Source organism: Hypanus sabinus, chromosome 3, assembly GCF_030144855.1.
Source record: "Hypanus sabinus isolate sHypSab1 chromosome 3, sHypSab1.hap1, whole genome shotgun sequence".
In the NCBI taxonomy this organism is placed as follows: Eukaryota; Metazoa; Chordata; class Chondrichthyes; order Myliobatiformes; family Dasyatidae; genus Hypanus; species Hypanus sabinus.
Window position 1 is genome coordinate 88,449,411 of NC_082708.1, and position 23,423 is coordinate 88,472,833.

Sequence of the window (23,423 nt, forward strand, 5' to 3'; positions counted from 1 at the left end):
TGTGGTAGGATTGTGATACGTCATAATGTATTGGGTGGGAACGGATGGGAGTGTGTGGTAGGATTTTCAAATGTCAGAATGTATTGATTGTGAAAAAACTGGGAGTGTGTGTTAGGATTGTTATACATCAGAATGTATTGGGTAGGAACGGTTGGGAGTGTGTTGTAGAATTTAGTCATCCAGAATGTATTGGGTGGGAATGGATCAAGTGTGTGGTAGTATTCTCATACATCAGAAAGTGTTGGGTGGGAACCGATGGGAGTGTGTGGTAGGATTCTCAAACGTCAGCATGTATTGGGTTGGAACGAATGGGAGTTTGTGGTAGGATTGTCAAATGTCAGAATGTATTGAGTGGGAATGGATGCGAGTGTGTGGTAGGATTTTCATACATCAGAATGTATTTGGTGGGAACGGATGGGAGTGTTTGGTAGGATTGTCATACTCCGGAATGTATTGGATAGGAACGGATGGGAGTGTGTGGTAGGATTGTCATACGTTAGATTGTATTGGATGGGAACGGATGGGAGTGTGTGGTAGGATTCTCATACCTCAGAATGTATTGGGTGGGAACGGATGGGAGTTGTGTGGTAGGATTGTGATACGTCATAATGTATTGGGTGGGAACGTATGGGAGTGTGTTGTAGGATTTTCAGACGTCAGAATTTATTTGGTGGGTACGGATGGGAGTGTGTGGTAGGATTCTCATAAATCAGAATGTATTGGGTGGGAACGGATGGGAGTGTGTGGTACGATTGTCATGCGTCAGAATGTAGTGGGTGCGAACGGATGGGAATGTGGGGTAGGATTCTCATAAATCAGAATGTATTGGATGGGAACGGATGGGAGTGTGTTGTAGGATTTTCAGACGTCAGAATTTATTTGGTGGGTACGGATGGGAGTGTGTGGTAGGATTCTCATAAATCAGAATGTATTGGGTGGGAACGGATGGGAGTGTGTGGTAGGATTGTCATACGTCAGAATGTAGTGGGTGCGAACGGATGGGAATGTGGGGTAGGATTCTCATACATCAGAATGTATTGAGTGGGAATGGATGGGAGTGTGTGGTAGGATTCTCATACATCAGAATGTATTTGGTGGGAATGGATGGGAGTGTGTGGTAGGATTGTCATACTCCAGAATGTATTGGATGGGAACGGATGGGAGTGTGTGGTAGGATTGTCATACGTTAGATTGTATTGGATGGGAACGGATGGGAGTGTGTGGTAGGATTGTCATACGTTAGATTGTATTGGATGGGAATGGATGCGAGTGTGTGATAGGATTATCAAACGACAGAATGTATTGGGGGGTAATGGATGGGAGTGGGTGGTAGGATTCTCAGACATCGGAATATATTGGGTGGGAACGGATGGGAGTGTGTGGTAGGATTGTCAAACGTCAGTATGTATTGGGTGGGAATGGATGGGAGTGTGGTAGGATTCTCATACGTCAGATTGTATTGGGTGGGAACGGATGGGAGTTTGAGATATCATTGTCATGCTCCAGAATGTATTGGTTGTGAACGAATGGAAGTGTGTGGCAGGATTCTCATACATCAGAATGTATTGGGTGGGAACGGATTGGAGTGTGTGGTAGGATTCTCATACCTCAGAATGTATTGGGTGGGAACGGATGGGAGTTGTGTGGTAGGATTGTGATACGTCATAATGTATTGGGTGGGAACGAATGGGAGTGTGTTGTAGGATTTTCAGACGTCAGAATTTATTGGGTAGGAACGGTTGGGAGTGTGTTGTAGAATTTAGTCATCCAGAATGTATTGGGTGGGAATGGATCAAGTGTGTGGTAGTATTCTCATACATCAGAAAGTGTTGGGTGGGAACCGATGGGAGTGTGTGGTAGGATTCTCAAACGTCAGCATGTATTGGGTTGGAATGAATGGGAGTTTGTGGTAGGATTGTCAAATGTCAGAATGTATTGAGTGGGAATGGATGCGAGTGTGTGGTAGGATTGTCATATATCAGAATGTATTGGGTGGGAACGGAATGGAGTGTGTGGTAGGATTGTCAAACGTCAGTGTGTATTGGGTGGGAATGGATGGGAGTGTGGTAGGATTCTCATACGTCAGATTGTATTGGGTGGGAACGGATGGGAGTTTGTGATATCATTGTCATGCTCCAGAATGTATTGGTTGTGAACGAATGGGAGAGTGTGGTTAGATTCTCAAACGTCAGAATGTATTGGGTGGGAACAGATGGGATTGTGTGGTAGGATTGTCATACAAAAGAATGTATTGTGTGGGAAAGGAAGGTAGTGCGTGGTTTGATTGTCAAACGTCAGAATTTATTGGGTGAGAACGGATGGGAGTGTGTGGTAGGATTCTCAAACGTCAGTATGTATTGGGTTGTAACGGATGGGAGTGTGTGTTAGGATTGTCATTCGTCAGAATGTATTGGGTGGGAACGGAAGGGAGTGTGTGGTAGGATTGTCAAACGTCAGTATGTATTGGGTGGGAATGGATGGGAGTGTGTTAGGATTGTCACACTCCTGAACGTATTGGGTGGGAACGGATGGAGTGTGTGATAGGATTCTCAAACGTCAGAATGTTTTGTGTGGGAATGGATAGGTGTGTGTGTTAGGATTGTCATACATCAGAATGTAATGGATGGGAACTGATGGGAGTGTGTGGTAGGATTCTCATACATCAGAATGTATTGGGTGGGAACGGATTGGAGTGTGTGGTAGGATTCTCATACCTCAGAATGTATTGGGTGGGAACGGATGGGATTGTGTGGTAGGATTGTGATACGTCATAATGTATTGGGTGGGAACGGATGGGAGTGTGTGGTAGGATTTTCAAATGTCAGAATGTATTGATTGTGAAAAAACTGGGAGTGTGTGTTAGGATTGTTATACATCAGAATGTATTGGGTAGGAACGGTTGGGAGTGTGTTGTAGAATTTAGTCATCCAGAATGTATTGTGTGGGAACGGATCGAGTGTGTGGTAGGATTCTCATTCGTCAGAAAGTATTGTGTGGGAATGGAGCGTGTGTGTGGTAGGATTGTCATACTCCAGAACGTATTGGAATGGAACAGATGGAGTGTGTGGTAGGATTGTCATACGTCAGAATGTATTGGGTGGGAACGGATGGGAGTGTGTAGTAGGATTGTCATACGTCAGAATGTATTGGGTGGGAACGGAATGGAGTGTGTGGTAGGATTGTCAAACGTCAGTATGTATTGGGTGGGAATGGATGGGAGTGTGGTAGGATTCTCATACGTCAGATTGTATTGGGTGGGAACGGATGGGAGTTTGAGATATCATTGTCATGCTCCAGAATGTATTGGTTGTGAACGAATGGAAGTGTGTGGCAGGATTCTCATACATCAGAATGTATTGGGTGGGAACGGATTGGAGTGTGTGGTAGGATTCTCATACCTCAGAATGTATTGGGTGGGAACGGATGGGAGTTGTGTGGTAGGATTGTGATACGTCATAATGTATTGGGTGGGAACGTATGGGAGTGTGTTGTAGGATTTTCAGACGTCAGAATTTATTTGGTGGGTACGGATGGGAGTGTGTGGTAGGATTCTCATAAATCAGAATGTATTGGGTGGGAACGGATGGGAGTGTGTGGTACGATTGTCATGCGTCAGAATGTAGTGGGTGCGAACGGATGGGAATGTGGGGTAGGATTCTCATAAATCACAATGTATTGGATGGGAACGGATGGGAGTGTGTTGTAGGATCTTCAGACGTCAGAATTTATTTGGTGGGTACGGATGGGAGTGTGTGGTAGGATTCTCATAAATCGGAATGTATTGGGTGGGAACGGATGGGAGTGTGTGGTAGGATTGTCATACGTCAGAATGTAGTGGGTGCGAACGGATGGGAATGTGGGGTAGGATTCTCATACATCAGAATGTATTGAGTGGGAATGGATGGGAGTGTGTGGTAGGATTCTCATACATCAGAATGTATTTGGTGGGAATGGATGGGAGTGTGTGGTAGGATTGTCATACTCCAGAATGTATTGGATGGGAACGGATGGGAGTGTGTGGTAGAATTGTCATACGTTAGATTGTATTGGATGGGAACGGATGGGAGTGTGTGGTAGGATTGTCATACGTTAGATTGTATTGGATGGGAATGGATGCGAGTGTGTGATAGGATTATCAAACGACAGAATGTATTGGGGGGTAATGGATGGGAGTGGGTGGTAGGATTCTCAGACATCGGAATATATTGGGTGGGAACGGATGGGAGTGTGTGGTAGGATTGTCAAACGTCAGTATGTATTGGGTGGGAATGGATGGGAGTGTGGTAGGATTCTCATACGTCAGATTGTATTGGGTGGGAACGGATGGGAGTTTGAGATATCATTGTCATGCTCCAGAATGTATTGGTTGTGAACGAATGGAAGTGTGTGGCAGGATTCTCATACATCAGAATGTATTGGGTGGGAACGGATTGGAGTGTGTGGTAGGATTCTCATACCTCAGAATGTATTGGGTGGGAACGGATGGGAGTTGTGTGGTAGGATTGTGATACGTCATAATGTATTGGGTGGGAACGAATGGGAGTGTGTTGTAGGATTTTCAGACGTCAGAATTTATTTGGTGGGTACGGATGGGAGTGTGTGGTAGGATTCTCATAAATCAGAATGTATTGGGTGGGAACGGATGGGAGTGTGTGGTAGGATTGTCATACGTCAGAATGTAGTGGGTGCGAACGGATGGGAATGTGGGGTAGGATTCTCATAAATCAGAATGTATTGGATGGGAACGGATGGGAGTGTGTGGTAGGATTTTCAAATGTCAGAATGTATTGAGTGTGAAAAAACTGGGAGTGTGTGTTAGGATTGTCATACATCAGAATGTATTGGGTAGGAACGGTTGGGAGTGTGTTGTAGAATTTAGTCATCCAGAATGTATTGGGTGGGAATGGATCAAGTGTGTGGTAGTATTCTCATACATCAGAAAGTGTTGGGTGGGAACCGATGGGAGTGTGTGTTAGGATTCTCAAACGTCAGCATGTATTGGGTTGGAATGAATGGGAGTTTGTGGTAGGATTGTCAAATGTCAGAATGTATTGAGTGGGAATGGATGCGAGTGTGTGGTACGATTTTCATACATCAGAATGTATTTGGTGGGAACGGATGGGAGTGTTTGGTAGGATTGTCATACTCCGGAATGTATTGGATGGGAACGGATGGGAGTGTGTGGTAGGATTGTCATACGTTAGATTGTATTGGATGGGAACGGATGGGAGTGTGTGGTAGGATTGTCATACGTTAGATTGTATTGGATGGGAACGGATGCGAGTGAGTGGTAGGATTGTCATACTCCAGAATGCTTTGGGACGGAACAGATCGAGTGTGTGATAGGATTATCAAACGACGGAATGTATTGGGGGGGTAATGGATGGGAGTGGGTGGTAGGATTCTCAGACATCGGAATATATTGGGTGGGAACGGATGGGAGTGTGTGGTAGGATTGTCATACATCGGAATGTATTGGGTGGGAACGGAAAGAAGAGTGTGGTAGGATTGTCATACTCCAGAATTTACTGGATGGGAATGGATGGGAGTGAGTGGTAGGATTCTCAAACGTCAGTATGTATTGGGTGGGAATGAATGGGAGTGTGAGGTAGGATTGTCATATATCAGAATGTATTGGGTGGGAACGGAAGGGAGTGTGTGGTAGGATTGTCAAACGTCAGTATGTATTGGGTGGGAATGGATGGGAGTGTGGTAGGATTCTCATACGTCAGATTGTATTGGGTGGGAACGGATGGGAGTTTGTGATATCATTGTCATGCTCCAGAATGTATTGGTTGTGAACGAATGGGAGAGTGTGGTTAGATTCTCAAACGTCAGAATGTATTGAGTGGGAACAGATGGGATTGTGTGGTAGGATTGTCATACAAAAGAATGTATTGTGTGGGAAGGGAAGGTAGTGCGTGGTTGGATTTTCAAACGTCAGAATTTATTGGGTGAGAACGGATGGGAGTGTGTGGTAGGATTCTCAAACGTCAGTATGTATTGGGTTGTAACGGATGGGAGTGTGTGATAGGATTGTCATTCGTCAGAATGTATTGGGTGGGAACGGATGGAGTGTGTGGTGGGATTGTCATTGTCCAGAATGTAATGGATGGGAACTGATGGGAGTGTATGGTAGGATTCTCATACATCAGAATGTATTGGGTGGGAACGGATTGGAGTGTGTGGTAGGATTCTCATACCTCAGAATGTATTGGGTGGGAACGGATGGGAGTTGTGTGGTAGGATTGTGATACATCATAATGTATTGGGTGGGAACGTATGGGAGTGTGTTGTAGGATTTTCAGACGTCAGAATTTATTTGGTGGGTACGGATGGGAGTGTGTGGTAGGATTCTCATAAATCAGAATGTATTGGATGGGAACGGATGGGAGTTGTGTGGTAGGATTGTGATACGTCATAATGTATTGGGTGGGAACGGATGGGAGTGTGTGGTAGGATTTTCAAATGTCAGAATGTATTGATTGTGAAAAAACTGGGAGTGTGTGTTAGGATTGTTATACATCAGAATGTATTGGGTAGGAACGGTTGGGAGTGTGTTGTAGAATTTAGTCATCCAGAATGTATTGGGTGGGAATGGATCAAGTGTGTGGTAGTATTCTCATACATCAGAAAGTGTTGGGTGGGAACCGATGGGAGTGTGTGGTAGGATTCTCAAACGTCAGCATGTATTGGGTTGGAACGAATGGGAGTTTGTGGTAGGATTGTCAAATGTCAGAATGTATTGAGTGGGAATGGATGCGAGTGTGTGGTAGGATTTTCATACATCAGAATGTATTTGGTGGGAACGGATGGGAGTGTTTGGTAGGATTGTCATACTCCGGAATGTATTGGATAGGAACGGATGGGAGTGTGTGGTAGGATTGTCATACGTTAGATTGTATTGGATGGGAACGGATGGGAGTGTGTGGTAGGATTCTCATACCTCAGAATGTATTGGGTGGGAACGGATGGGAGTTGTGTGGTAGGATTGTGATACGTCATAATGTATTGGGTGGGAACGTATGGGAGTGTGTTGTAGGATTTTCAGACGTCAGAATTTATTTGGTGGGTACGGATGGGAGTGTGTGGTAGGATTCTCATAAATCAGAATGTATTGGGTGGGAACGGATGGGAGTGTGTGGTACGATTGTCATGCGTCAGAATGTAGTGGGTGCGAACGGATGGGAATGTGGGGTAGGATTCTCATAAATCAGAATGTATTGGATGGGAACGGATGGGAGTGTGTTGTAGGATTTTCAGACGTCAGAATTTATTTGGTGGGTACGGATGGGAGTGTGTGGTAGGATTCTCATAAATCAGAATGTATTGGGTGGGAACGGATGGGAGTGTGTGGTAGGATTGTCATACGTCAGAATGTAGTGGGTGCGAACGGATGGGAATGTGGGGTAGGATTCTCATACATCAGAATGTATTGAGTGGGAATGGATGGGAGTGTGTGGTAGGATTCTCATACATCAGAATGTATTTGGTGGGAATGGATGGGAGTGTGTGGTAGGATTGTCATACTCCAGAATGTATTGGATGGGAACGGATGGGAGTGTGTGGTAGGATTGTCATACGTTAGATTGTATTGGATGGGAACGGATGGGAGTGTGTGGTAGGATTGTCATACGTTAGATTGTATTGGATGGGAATGGATGCGAGTGTGTGATAGGATTATCAAACGACAGAATGTATTGGGGGGTAATGGATGGGAGTGGGTGGTAGGATTCTCAGACATCGGAATATATTGGGTGGGAACGGATGGGAGTGTGTGGTAGGATTGTCAAACGTCAGTATGTATTGGGTGGGAATGGATGGGAGTGTGGTAGGATTCTCATACGTCAGATTGTATTGGGTGGGAACGGATGGGAGTTTGAGATATCATTGTCATGCTCCAGAATGTATTGGTTGTGAACGAATGGAAGTGTGTGGCAGGATTCTCATACATCAGAATGTATTGGGTGGGAACGGATTGGAGTGTGTGGTAGGATTCTCATACCTCAGAATGTATTGGGTGGGAACGGATGGGAGTTGTGTGGTAGGATTGTGATACGTCATAATGTATTGGGTGGGAACGAATGGGAGTGTGTTGTAGGATTTTCAGACGTCAGAATTTATTGGGTAGGAACGGTTGGGAGTGTGTTGTAGAATTTAGTCATCCAGAATGTATTGGGTGGGAATGGATCAAGTGTGTGGTAGTATTCTCATACATCAGAAAGTGTTGGGTGGGAACCGATGGGAGTGTGTGGTAGGATTCTCAAACGTCAGCATGTATTGGGTTGGAATGAATGGGAGTTTGTGGTAGGATTGTCAAATGTCAGAATGTATTGAGTGGGAATGGATGCGAGTGTGTGGTAGGATTGTCATATATCAGAATGTATTGGGTGGGAACGGAATGGAGTGTGTGGTAGGATTGTCAAACGTCAGTGTGTATTGGGTGGGAATGGATGGGAGTGTGGTAGGATTCTCATACGTCAGATTGTATTGGGTGGGAACGGATGGGAGTTTGTGATATCATTGTCATGCTCCAGAATGTATTGGTTGTGAACGAATGGGAGAGTGTGGTTAGATTCTCAAACGTCAGAATGTATTGGGTGGGAACAGATGGGATTGTGTGGTAGGATTGTCATACAAAAGAATGTATTGTGTGGGAAAGGAAGGTAGTGCGTGGTTGGATTGTCAAACGTCAGAATTTATTGGGTGAGAACGGATGGGAGTGTGTGGTAGGATTCTCAAACGTCAGTATGTATTGGGTTGTAACGGATGGGAGTGTGTGTTAGGATTGTCATTCGTCAGAATGTATTGGGTGGGAACGGAAGGGAGTGTGTGGTAGGATTGTGAAACGTCAGTATGTATTGGGTGGGAATGGATGGGAGTGTGTTAGGATTGTCACACTCCAGAATGTATTGGGTGGGAACGGATGGATTGTGTGATAGGATTCTCAAACGTCAGAATGTTTTGGGTGGGAATGGATAGGTGTGTGTGTTAGGATTGTCATACATCAGAATGTATTGGGTGGGAACTGATTGGAGTGTGTGGTAGGATTGTCATTGTCCAGAATGTAATGGATGGGAACTGATGGGAGTGTGTGGTAAGATTCTCATACATCAGCATGTATTGGGTGGGAACGGATTGGAGTGTGTGGTAGGATTCTCATACCTCAGAATGTATTGTGTGGGAACGGAATGGAGTGTGTGGTAGGATTGTCAAACGTCAGTATGTATTGGGTGGGAATGGATGGGAGTGTGGTAGGATTCTCATACGTCAGATTGTATTGGGTGGGAACAGATGGGAGTTTGTGATATCATTGTCATGCTCCAGAATGTATTGGTTGTGAACGAATGGGAGAGTGTGGTTGGATTCTCAAACGTCAGAATGTATTGGGTGGGAACAGATGGGAGTGTGTGGTAGGATTTTCAAACGTCAGAATTTATTGGGTGGGTACGGATGGGAGTGTGTGGTATGATTGTCATACTTCAGAATGTATTGGATTGGAACGCATGGGAGTGTGTGGTAGGATTGTCAAATGTCAGAATGTATTGGGTGGGAATGGATCGAGTGTGTGATAGGATTCTCAAACGTCAGGATGTTTTGGGTGGGAATGGATAGGTGTGTGTGTTAGGATTGTCATACATCAGAATGTATTGGGTGGGAACTGATTGGATTGTGTGGTAGGATTGTCATTGTCCAGAATGTAATGGATTGGAACTGATGGGAGTGTGTGGTAGGATTCTCATACATCAGAATGTATTGGTTGGGAACAGATGGGAGTGTGTGGTAGGATTCGCAAACGTCAGCATGTATTGTGTGGGAAGAAATGCAAGTTTGTGGTAGGTTTGTCGTACATCAGAATGTATTCGATGGGAACGGATGGGAGTTTGTGGTAGGATTCTCATCCTCCAGAATGTATTGTGTGGGAATGGATCGAGTGTGTGGTAGGATTGTCATACTCCAGATTTTATTGTGTGGGAACGGATGGGAGTGTGTGGTATCATTGTCATACTCCAAATGTATTGGGTTGGAACGGATCGAGTGTGTGATAGGATTCTCATACGTCAGAATGTATTGGGTGGGAACGGATGTGAGTGTGTGGTAGGATTTTCAAACGTCAGAATTTATTGGGTGGGTACGGATGGGAGTGTGTGGTATGATTGTCATACTTCAGAATGTATTGGATTGGAACGCATGGGAGTGTGTGGTAGGATTGTCAAATGTCAGAATGTATTGGGTGGGAATGGATCGAGTTTGTGATAGGATTCTCATACATCAGAATGTATTGGTTGGGAACGGATGGGAGTGTGTAGTAGGATTGTCATACGTCAGAATGTATTGTATTGGAACGTATGGGAGTGTGTGGTAGCATTGTCAAATGTAAGAATGTATTGGGTGGGAATGGATCGAGTGTGTGGTAGGATTCTCATACATCAGAATGTATTGGTTGGGAACGGATGGGAGTGTGTGGTAGGATTCTCTTACATCAGAATGTATTGGGTGGGAATGGATTGGAGTTTGTGGTAGGATTCTCATACCTCAGACTGTATTGGGTGGGAAAGGATGGGAGTGTGGGGTAGGATTCTCATGAATCAGAATGTATTGGGTGGGAACGGATGGGAGTGTGTTGTAGGACTGTCATACGTCAGAATGTGTTTGGTTGGGAACGTATGGGAGTGTGTGGTAGGATTGTCATACGTCAGAATGTATTGGATGGGAACGGATGGGAGTGCGTGGTAGGATTGTCAAATGTCAGAATGCATTGGGTGGGGAAAAATGGGAGTGTGTAATAGGATTGTCATACATCAGAATGTATTGGGTGGGAACGGATCGAGTGTGTGGTAGGATTCTCATGAATCAGAATGTATTGGGTGGGAACGAATGGGAGTGTGTTGTAGGACTGTCATACGTCAGAATGTGTTTGGTTAGGAATGAATGCGAGTTTGTGGTAGGATTGTCGTACATCAGAATGTGTTGGATGGGAGCGTATGGGAGTGTGTGGTAGGATTGTCATACTCCTGAATGTATTGGATGGGATAGGATGGGAGTGTGTGATAGGATTGTCATACTCCTGAATGTATTGGATGGGATAGGATGGGAGTGTGTGATAGGATTCTCAACCTCCAGAATGTATTGTGTGGGAACGGATCGAGTGTGTGGTAGGATTCTCATTCGTCAGAAAGTATTGTGTGGGAATGGAGCGTGTGTGTGGTAAGATTGTCATACTCCAGAACGTATTGGATGGGAACAGATGGAGTGTGTGATAGGATTCTCATACCTCAGAATGTATTGGGTGGGAACGGATGGGAGTGTGTGGTAGGATTGTCATACGTCAGAATGTATTGGGTGGGAACGGATTGAGTGTGTGGTAGGAATCTCATGCATCAGATTGTATTGGTTGGGAACGGATGGGAGTGTGTAGTAGGATTGTCATACGTCAGAATGTATTGTATTGGAACGTATGGGAGTGTGTGGTAGGATTGTCAAATGTAAGAATGTTTTGGGTGGGAATGGATCGAGTGTGTGGTAGGATTCTCATACATCAGAATGTATTGGTTGGGAACGGATGGGAGTGTGTGGTAGGATTCCCTTACATCAGAATGTATTGGGTGGGAATGGATTGGAGTTTGTGGTAGGATTCTCAGACATTAGAATGTATTGATTGGGAACGGATGGGAGTGTTTGGTTGGATTGTCATACGTCAGAATGTATTGGGTGGGAACGGATTGGAGAGTGTGGTAGGATTGTTATTCTCCAGTATGTAATGGATGGAAACGGGTGGGAGTGTGTGGTTGTCTTGTCAAACGTCCGAATTTATTGCGTGGGAGTAGATGGTAGTGTGTGGTAGGATTGTCACACTCCAGAAAGTATTCGGTGGGAATGGATGGAAGTGTGTGGTAGGATTCACAAACGTCAGTATGTATTGGGTGGGAACGGATGGGAGTGTGTGGTAGGATTGTCATACGTCAGAATGTATTGGGTGGGAACGGATTGAGTGTGTGGTAGGAATCTCATGCATCAGATTGTATTGGTTGGGAACGGATGGGAGTGTGTAGTAGGATTGTCATACGTCAGAATGTATTGTATTGGAACGTATGGGAGTGTGTGGTAGGATTGTCAAATGTAAGAATGTTTTGGGTGGGAATGGATCGAGTGTGTGGTAGGATTCTCATACATCAGAATGTATTGGTTGGGAACGGATGGGAGTGTGTGGTAGGATTCCCTTACATCAGAATGTATTGGGTGGGAATGGATGGGAGTGTGTGGTAGGATTGTCATATATCAGAATGTATTGGGTGGGAACAGAATGGAGTGTGTGGTAGGATTGTCAAACGTCAGTATGTATTGGGTGGGAATGGATGGGAGTGTGGTAGGATTCTCATACGTCAGATTGTATTGGGTGGGAACGGATGGGAGTTTGTGATATCATTGTCATGCTCCAGAATGTATTGGTTGTGAACGAATGGGAGAGTGTGGTTAGATTCTCAAACGTCAGAATGTATTGGGTGGGAACAGATGGGATTGTGTGGTAGGATTGTCATACAAAAGAATGTATTGTGTGGGAAAGGAAGGTAGTGCGTGGTTGGATTGTCAAACGTCAGAATTTATTGGGTGAGAACGGATGGGAGTGTGTGGTAGGATTCTCAAACGTCAGTATGTATTGGGTTGTAACGGATGGGAGTGTGTGTTAGGATTGTCATTCGTCAGAATGTATTGGGTGGGAACGGAAGGGAGTGTGTGGTAGGATTGTCAAACGTCAGTATGTATTGGGTGGGAATGGATGGGAGTGTGTTAGGATTGTCACACTCCTGAACGTATTGGGTGGGAACGGATGGAGTGTGTGATAGGATTCTCAAACGTCAGAATGTTTTGTGTGGGAATGGATAGGTGTGTGTGTTAGGATTGTCATACATCAGAATGTAATGGATGGGAACTGATGGGAGTGTGTGGTAGGATTCGCTAACGTCAGCATGTATTGGGTTGGAACGAATGGGAGTTTGTGGTAGGATTGTCAAATGTCAGAATGTATTTAGTGGGAATGGATGGGAGTGTGTGGTAGGATTCTCATACGTCAGAATGTATTGTGTGGGAAGAAATGCAAGTTTGTGGTAGGTTTGTCGTACATCAGAATGTATTCGATGGGAACGGATGGGAGTTTGTGGTAGGATTCTCATCCTCCAGAATGTATTGTGTGGGAATGGATCGAGTGTGTGGTAGGATTGTCATACTCCAGATTTTATTGTGTGGGAACGGATGGGAGTGTGTGGTATCATTGTCATACTCCAAATGTATTGGGTTGGAATGGATCGAGTGTGTGATAGGATTCTCATACGTCAGAATGTATTGGGTGGGAACGGATGGGAGTGTGTGGTAGGATTTTCAAACGTCAGAATTTATTGGGTGGGTACGGATGGGAGTGTGTGGTATGATTGCCATACTTCAGAATGTATTGGATTGGAACGCATGGGAGTGTGTGGTAGGATTGTCAAATGTCAGAATGTATTGGGTGGGAATGGATCGAGTGTGTGGTAGGATTCTCATACATCAGAATGTATTGGTTGGGAACGGATGGGAGTGTGTGGTAGGATTCTCTTACATCAGAATGTATTGGGTGGGAATGGATTGGAGTTTGTGGTAGGATTCTCATACCTCAGACTGTATTGGGTGGGAAAGGATGGGAGTGTGGGGTAGGATTCTCATGAATCAGAATGTATTGGGTGCGAACGGATGGGAGTGTGTTGTAGGACTGTCATACGTCAGAATGTGTTTGGTTGGGAACGTATGGGAGTGTGTGGTAGGTTTGTCATACGTCAGAATGTATTGGATGGGAACGGATGGGAGTGCGTGGTAGGATTGTCAAATGTCAGAATGCATTGGGTGGGGAAAAATGGGAGTGTGTAATAGGATTATCATACATCAGAATTTATTGGGTGGGAACGGATCGAGTGTGTGGTAGGATTCTCATGAATCAGAATGTATTGGGTGGGAACGAATGGGAGTGTGTTGTAGGACTGTCATACGTCAGAATGTGTTTGGTTAGGAATGAATGCGAGTTTGTGGTAGGATTGTCGTACATCAGAATGTATTGGATGGGATAGGATGGGAGTGTGTGATAGGATTGTCATACTCCTGAATGTATTGGATGGGATAGGATGGGAGTGTGTGATAGGATTCTCAACCTCCAGAATGTATTGTGTGGGAACGGATCGAGTGTGTGGTAGGATTCTCATTCGTCAGAAAGTATTGTGTGGGAATGGAGCGTGTGTGTGGTAAGATTGTCATACTCCAGAACGTATTGGATGGGAACAGATGGAGTGTGTGATAGGATTCTCATACCTCAGAATGTATTGGGTGGGAACGGATGGGAGTGTGTGGTAGGATTGTCATACGTCAGAATGTATTGGTTGGGAACGGATGGGAGTGTGTAGTAGGATTCTCATGCATCAGAATGTATTGGTTGGGAACGGATGGGAGTGTGTGGTAGGATTCCCTTACATCAGAATGTATTGGGTGGGAATGGATTGGAGTTTGTGGTAGGATTCTCAGACATTAGAATGTATTGATTGGGAACGGATGGGAGTGTTTGGTTGGATTGTCATACGTCAGAATGTATTGGGTGGGAACGGATTGGAGAGTGTGGTAGGATTGTTATTCTCCAGTATGTAATGGATGGAAACGGGTGGAAGTGTGTGGTTGTCTTGTCAAACGTCCGAATTTATTGCGTGGGAGTAGATGTTAGTGTGTGGTAGGATTGTCACACTCCAGAAAGTATTCGGTGGGAATGGATGGAAGTGTGTGGTAGGATTCTCAAACGTCAGTATGTATTGGGTGGGAATGAATGGGAGTGTGAGGTAGGATTCTCATACATCAGAAGTTATTGGTTTGTAACTGATGGGAGTATGTGGTGGGATTGTCATACGTCAGAATGCATTGGGTGGGAATGGATGGGAGTGTGTGGTAGGATTGTCATATATCAGAATGTATTGGGTGGGAACGGAATGGAGTGTGTGGTAGGATTGTCAAACGTCAGTGTGTATTGGGTGGGAATGGATGGGAGTGTGGTAGGATTCTCATACGTCAGATTGTATTGGGTGGGAACGGATGGGAGTTTGTGATATCATTGTCATGCCCCAGAATGTATTGGTTGTGAACGAATGGGAGAGTGTGGTTAGATTCTCAAACGTCAGAATGTATTGGGTGGGAACAGATGGGATTGTGTGGTAGGATTGTCATACAAAAGAATGTATTGTGTGGGAAAGGAAGGTAGTGCGTGGTTGGATTGTCAAACGTCAGAATTTATTGGGTGAGAACGGATGGGAGTGTGTGGTAGGATTCTCAAACGTCAGTATGTATTGGGTTGTAACGGATGGGAGTGTGTGTTAGGATTGTCATTCGTCAGAATGTATTGGGTGGGAACGGAAGGGAGTGTGTGGTAGGATTGTGAAACGTCAGTATGTATTGGGTGGGAATGGATGGGAGTGTGTTAGGATTGTCACACTCCAGAATGTATTGGGTGGGAACGGATGGAGTGTGTGATAGGATTCTCAAACGTCAGGATGTTTTGGGTGGGAATGGATAGGTGTGTGTGTTAGGATTGTCATACATCAGAATGTATTGGGTGGGAACTGATTGGAGTGTGTGGTAGGATTGTCATTGTCCAGAATGTAATGGATGGGAACTGATGGGAGTGTGTGGTAAGATTCTCATACATCAGAATGTATTGGGTGGGAACGGATTGGAGTGTGTGGTAGGATTCTTATACCTCAGAATGTATTGGGTGGGAACGGAATGGAGTGTGTGGTAGGATTGTCAAACGTCAGTATGTATTGGGTGGGAATGGATGGGAGTGTGGTAGGATTCTCATACGTCAGATTGTATTGGGTGGGAACAGATGGGAGTTTGTGATATCATTGTCATGCTCCAGAATGTATTGGTTGTGAACGAATGGGAGAGTGTGGTTAGATTCTCAAACGTCAGAATGTATTGGGTGGGAACAGATGGGATTGTGTGGTATCATTGTCATACAAAAGAATGTATTGGGTTGGAACGGATCGAGTGTGTGATAGGATTCTCATACGTCAGAATGTATTGGGTGGGAACAGATGGGAGTGTGTGGTAGGATTTTCAAACGTCAGAATTTATTGGGTGGGTACGGATGGGAGTGTGTGGTATGATTGTCATACTTCAGAATGTATTGGATTGGAACGCATGGGAGTGTGTGGTAGGATTGTCAAATGTCAGAATGTATTGGGTGGGAATGGATCGAGTGTGTGATAGGATTCTCAAAAGTCAGGATGTTTTGGGTGGGAATGGATAGGTGTGTGTGTTAGGATTGTCATACATCAGAATGTATTGGGTGGGAACTGATTGGATTGTGTGGTAGGATTGTCATTGTCCAGAATGTAATGGATTGGAACTGATGGGAGTGTGTGGTAGGATTCTCATACATCAGAATGTATTGGTTGGGAACAGATGGGAGTGTGTGGTAGGATTCGCAAACGTCAGCATGTATTGGGTTGGAACGAATGGGAGTTTGTGGTAGGATTGTCAAATGTCAGAATGTATTGAGTGGGAATGGATGGGAGTGTGTGGTAGGATTCTCTTACATCAGAATGTATTGGGTGGGAATGGATTGGAGTTTGTGGTAGGATTCTCATACCTCAGACTGTATTGGGTGGGAAAGGATGGGAGTGTGGGGTAGGATTGTCATACGTCAGAATGTGTTTGGTTGGGAACGTATGGGAGTGTGTGGTAGGATTGTCATACGTCAGAATGTATTGGATGGGAACGGATGGGAGTGCGTGGTAGGATTGTCAAATGTCAGAATGCATTGGGTGGGGAAAAATGGGAGTGTGTAATAGGATTGTCATACATCAGAATGTATTGGGTGGGAACGGATCGAGTGTGTGGTAGGATTCTCATGAATCAGAATGTATTGGGTGGGAACGAATGGGAGTGTGTTGTAGGACTGTCATACGTCAGAATGTGTTTGGTTAGGAATGAATGCGAGTTTGTGGTAGGATTGTCGTACATCAGAATGTGTTGGATGGGAGCGTATGGGAGTGTGTGGTAGGATTGTCATACTCCTGAATGTATTGGATGGGATAGGATGGGAGTGTGTGATAGGATTGTCATACTCCTGAATGTATTGGATGGGATAGGATGGGAGTGTGTGATAGGATTCTCAACCTCCAGAATGTATTGTGTGGGAACGGATCGAGTGTGTGGTAGGATTCTCATTCGTCAGAAAGTATTGTGTGGGAATGGAGCGTTTGTGTGGTAAGATTGTCATACTCCAGAACGTATTGGATGGGAACAGATGGAGTGTGTGATAGGATTCTCATACCTCAGAATGTATTGGGTGGGAACGGATGGGAGTGTGTGGTAGGATTGTCATACGTCAGAATGTATTGGGTGGGAACGGATTGAGTGTGTGGTAGGAATCTCATGCATCAGATTGTATTGGTTGGGAACGGATGGGAGTGTGTAGTAGGATTGTCATACGTCAGAATGTATTGTATTGGAACGTATGGGAGTGTGTGGTAGGATTGTCAAATGTAAGAATGTTTTGGGTGGGAATGGATCGAGTGTGTGGTAGGATTCTCATACATCAGAATGTATTGGTTGGGAACGGATGGGAGTGTGTGGTAGGATTCCCTTACATCAGAATGTATTGGGTGGGAATGGATTGGAGTTTGTGGTAGGATTCTCAGACATTAGAATGTATTGATTGGGAACGGATGGGAGTGTTTGGTTGGATTGTCATACGTCAGAATGTATTGGGTGGGAACGGATTGGAGAGTGTGGTAGGATTGTTATTCTCCAGTATGTAATGGATGGAAACGGGTGGGAGTGTGTGGTTGTCTTGTCAAACGTCCGAATTTATTGCGTGGGAGTAGATGGTAGTGTGTGGTAGGATTGTCACACTCCAGAAAGTATTCGGTGGGAATGGATGGAAGTGTGTGGTAGGATTCTCAAACGTCAGTATGTATTGGGTGGGAACGGATGGGAGTGTGTGGTAGGATTGTCATACGTCAGAATGTATTGGGTGGGAACGGATTGAGTGTGTGGTAGGAATCTCCTGCATCAGATTGTATTGGTTGGGAACGGATGGGAGTGTGTAGTAGGATTGTCATACGTCAGAATGTATTGTATTGGAACGTATGGGAGTGTGTGGTAGGATTGTCAAATGTAAGAATGTTTTGGGTGGGAATGGATCGAGTGTGTGGTAGGATTCTCATACATCAGAATGTATTGGTTGGGAACGGATGGGAGTGTGTGGTAGGATTCCCTTACATCAGAATGTATTGGGTGGGAATGGATGGGAGTGTGTGGTAGGATTGTCATTTATCAGAATGTATTGGGTGGGAACGGAATGGAGTGTGTGGTAGGATTGTCAAACGTCAGTATGTATTGGGTGGGAATGGATGGGAGTGTGGTAGGATTCTCATACGTCAGATTGTATTGGGTGGGAACGGATGGGAGTTTGTGATATCATTGTCATGCTCCAGAATGTATTGGTTGTGAACGAATGGGAGAGTGTGGTTAGATTCTCAAACGTCAGAATGTATTGGGTGGGAACAGATGGGATTGTGTGGTATCATTGTCATACAAAAGAATGTATTGGGTTGGAACGGATCGAGTGTGTGATAGGATTCTCATACGTCAGAATGTATTGGGTGGGAACGGATGGGAGTTGTGTGGTAGGATTGTGATACGTCATAATGTATTGGGTGGGAACGAATGGGAGTGTGTTGTAGGATTTTCAGACGTCAGAATTTATTGGGTAGGAACGGTTGGGAGTGTGTTGTAGAATTTAGTCATCCAGAATGTATTGGGTGGGAATGGATCAAGTGTGTGGTAGTATTCTCATACATCAGAAAGTGTTGGGTGGGAACCGATGGGAGTGTGTGGTAGGATTCTCAAACGTCAGCATGTATTGGGTTGGAATGAATGGGAGTTTGTGGTAGGATTGTCAAATGTCAGAATGTATTGAGTGGGAATGGATGCGAGTGTGTGGTAGGATTGTCATATATCAGAATGTATTGGGTGGGAACGGAATGGAGTGTGTGGTAGGATTGTCAAACGTCAGTGTGTATTGGGTGGGAATGGATGGGAGTGTGGTAGGATTCTCATACGTCAGATTGTATTGGGTGGGAACGGATGGGAGTTTGTGATATCATTGTCATGCTCCAGAATGTATTGGTTGTGAACGAATGGGAGAGTGTGGTTAGATTCTCAAACGTCAGAATGTATTGGGTGGGAACAGATGGGATTGTGTGGTAGGATTGTCATACAAAAGAATGTATTGTGTGGGAAAGGAAGGTAGTGCGTGGTTGGATTGTCAAACGTCAGAATTTATTGGGTGAGAACGGATGGGAGTGTGTGGTAGGATTCTCAAACGTCAGTATGTATTGGGTTGTAACGGATGGGAGTGTGTGTTAGGATTGTCATTCGTCAGAATGTATTGGGTGGGAACGGAAGGGAGTGTGTGGTAGGATTGTCAAACGTCAGTATGTATTGGGTGGGAATGGATGGGAGTGTGTTAGGATTGTCACACTCCTGACCGTATTAGGTGGGAACGGATGGAGTGTGTGATAGGATTCTCAAACGTCAGAATGTTTTGTGTGGGAATGGATAGGTGTGTGTGTTAGGATTGTCATACATCAGAATGTAATGGATGGGAACTGATGGGAGTGTGTGGTAGGATTCTCATACATCAGAATGTATTGGGTGGGAACGGATTGGAGTGTGTGGTAGGATTCTCATACCTCAGAATGTATTGGGTGGGAACGGATGGGAGTGTGTGGTAGGATTGTGATACGTCATAATGTATTGGGTGGGAACGTATGGGAGTGTGTTGTAGGATTTTCAGACGTCAGAATTTATTTGGTGGGTACGGATGGGAGTGTGTGGTAGGATTCTCATAAATCAGAATGTATTGGATGGGAACGGATGGGAGTGTGTGGTAGGATTTTCAAATGTCACAATGTATTGAGTGTGAAAAAATGGGAGTGTGTGTTAGGATTGTCACACTCCAGAATGTATTGTTTTGGATCGGATTGGGTGTGTAATAGGATTGTCATACATCAGAATGTATTGGGTAGGAACGGTTGGGAGTGTGTTGTAGAATTTAGTCATCCAGAATGTATTGGGTGGGAACGGATCAAGTGTGTGTTAGTATTCTCATACATCAGAAAGTGTTGGGTGGGAACCGATGGGAGTGTGTGGTAGGATTCTCAAACGTCAGCATGTATTGGGTTGGAACGAATGGGAGTTTGTGGTAGGATTGTCAAATGTCAGAATGTATTGAGTGGGAATGGATGCGAGTGTGTGGTAGGATTGTCATACGTTAGATTGTATTGGATGGGAACGGATGGGAGTGTGTGGTAGGATTGTCATACGTTAGATTGTATTGGATGGGAACGGATGCGAGTGTGTGGTAGGATTGTCATACTCCAGAATGCTTTGGGACGGAACAGATCGAGTGTGTGATAGGATTATCAAACGACAGAATGTATTGGGGGGGTAATGGATGGGAGTGGGTGGTAGGATTCTCAGACATCGGAATATATTGGGTGGGAACGGATGGGAGTGTGTGGTAGGATTGTCATACATCGGAATGTATTGGGTGGGAACGGAAAGAAGAGTGTGGTAGGATTGTCATACTCCAGAATGTACTGGATGGGAATGGATGGGAGTGAGTGGTAGGATTCTCAAACGTTAGTATGTATTGGGTGGGAATGAATGGGAGTGTGAGGTAGGATTCTCATACATCAGAATGTATTGGTTTGTAACTGATGGGAGTATGTGGTGGGATTGTCATACGTCAGAATGCATTGGGTGGGAATGGATGGGAGTGTGTGGTAGGATTGTCATATATCAGAATGTATTGGGTGGGAACGGAAGGGTGTGTGTGGTAGGATTGTCAAACGTCCGTATGTATTGGGTGGGAATGGATGGGAGTGTGGTAGGATTCTCATACGTCAGATTGTATTGGGTGGGAACGGATGGGAGTTTGTGATATCATTGTCATGCTCCAGAATGTATTGGGTGTGAACGAATGGGAGAGTGTGGTTAGATTCTCAAACGTCAGAATGTATTGGGTGGGAACAGATGGGATTGTGTGGTAGGATTCTCATACATCAGAATGTATTGGGTGGAAACGGATGGGAGTGTGTGGTAGGATTGTCATGCATCAGAATGTATTGTGTGGGAACAGATTGGAGTGTGTGGTAGGATTGTCAAAGTCCAGAATGTAATGGTTGGGAACAGATGGAAGTGTGTGGTCGGATTGACATATGTCAGAATGCATTGGGTACAAACAGATCGAATGTGTGTTAAGATTGTCAAACGTCAGAATGTACGGGTGGGAATGGATGGGAGTGTGTGGTAGGATTCTCAATCATCCGAATGTATTGTGTGGGAATGGATCGGAGTGTGTGGTAGGATTCTCATACACCAGAATGTACTGGGTGAGAACGGATGGGAGTGTGTGGTAGGATTCGCAAACGTCAGCATGTATTGGACTGGAACGCATGGGAGTGTGTGGTAGGATTGTCAAATGTCAGAATGTATTGGGTGGGAATGGATCGAGTGTGTGATAGGATTCTCAAACGTCAGAATGTTTTGGGTGGGAATGGATAGGTGTGTGTGTTAGGATTGTCATACATCAGAATGTATTGGGTGGGAACTGATTGGAGTGTGTGGTAGGATTGTCATTGTCCAGAATGTAATGGATTGGAACTGATGGGAGTGTGTGGTAGGATTCTCATACATCAGAATGTATTGGTTGGGAACGGATGGGAGTGTGTGGTAGGATTCGCAAACGTCAGCATGTATTGGGTGGGAACGGAAGGGAGTGTGTGGTAGGATTGTCAAACGTCAGTATGTATTGGGTGGGAATGGATGGGAGTGTGGTAGGATTCTCATACGTCAGATTGTATTGGGTGGGAACGGATGGGAGTGTGGGGTAGGATTCTCATCCTCCAGAATGTATTGTGTGGGAATGGATCGAGTGTGTGATAGGATTCTCATACGTCAGAATGTATTGGGTGGGAAAGGATGGGAGTGTGTGGTAGGATTTTCAAACGTCAGAATTTATTGGGTGGGTACGGATGGGAGTGTGTGGTATGATTGTCATACTTCAGAATGTATTGGATTGGAACGCATGGGAGTGTGTGGTAGGATTGTCAAATGTCAGAATGTATTGGGTGGGAATGGATGGGAGTGTGTGGTAGGATTCTCTTACATCAGAATGTATTGGGTGGGAATGGATTGGAGTTTGTGGTAGGATTCTCATACCTCAGACTGTATTGGGTGGGAAAGGATGGGAGTGTGGTGTAGGATTCTCATGAATCAGAATGTATTGGGTGGGAATGGATGGGAGTGTGTTGTAGGACTGTCATACGTCAGAATGTGTTTGGTTGGGAACGTATGGGAGTATGTGGTAGGATTGTCAAATGTCAGAATGTATTGGGTGGGAATGGATGGGAGTGTGTGGTAGGATTCTCTTACATCAGAATGTATTGGGTGGGAATGGATTGGAGTTTGTGGTAGGATTCTCATACCTCAGACTGTATTTGGTGGGAAAGGATGGGAGTGTGTGGTAGGATTCTCATGAATCAGAATGTATTGGGTGGGAACGGATGGGAGTGTGTTGTAGGACTGTCATACGTCAGAATGTGTTTGGTTGGGAATGAATGCGAGTTTGTGGTAGGATTGTTGTACATCAGAATGTATTGGATGGGAGCGTATGGGAGTGTGTGGTAGGATTGTCATACTCCTGAATGTATTGGATGGGATAGGATGGGAGTGTGTGATAGGATTGTCATACTCCAGAATGTATTGCGTGGGAACGGATGGGAGTGTGTGGTAGGATTCTCAACCTCCAGAATGTATTGTGTGGGAACGGATCGAGTGTGTGGTAGGATTCTCATTCGTCAGAAAGTATTGTGTGGGAATGGAGCGTGTGTGTGGTAGGATTGTCATACTCCAGAACGTATTGGAATGGAACAGATGGAGTGTGTGGTAGGATTGTCATACGTCAGAATGTATTGGGTGGGAACGGATGGGAGTGTGTAGTAGGATTGTCATACGTCAGAATGTATTGTATTGGAACGTATGGGAGTGTGTGGTAGGATTGTCAAATGTAAGAATGTTTTGGGTGGGAATGGATCGAGTGTGTGGTAGGATTCTCATACATCAGAATGTATTGGTTGGGAACGGATGGGAGTGTGTGGTAGGATTCTCATACATAAGAATGTATTGGGTGGGAATGGATTGGAGTTTGTGGTAGGATTCGCATACCTCAGACTGTATTTGGTGGGAAAGGATGGGAGTGTGGGGTAGGATTCTCATGAATCAGAATGTATTGGGTGGGAACGGATGGGAGTGTGTTGTAGGACTGTCATACGTCAGAATGT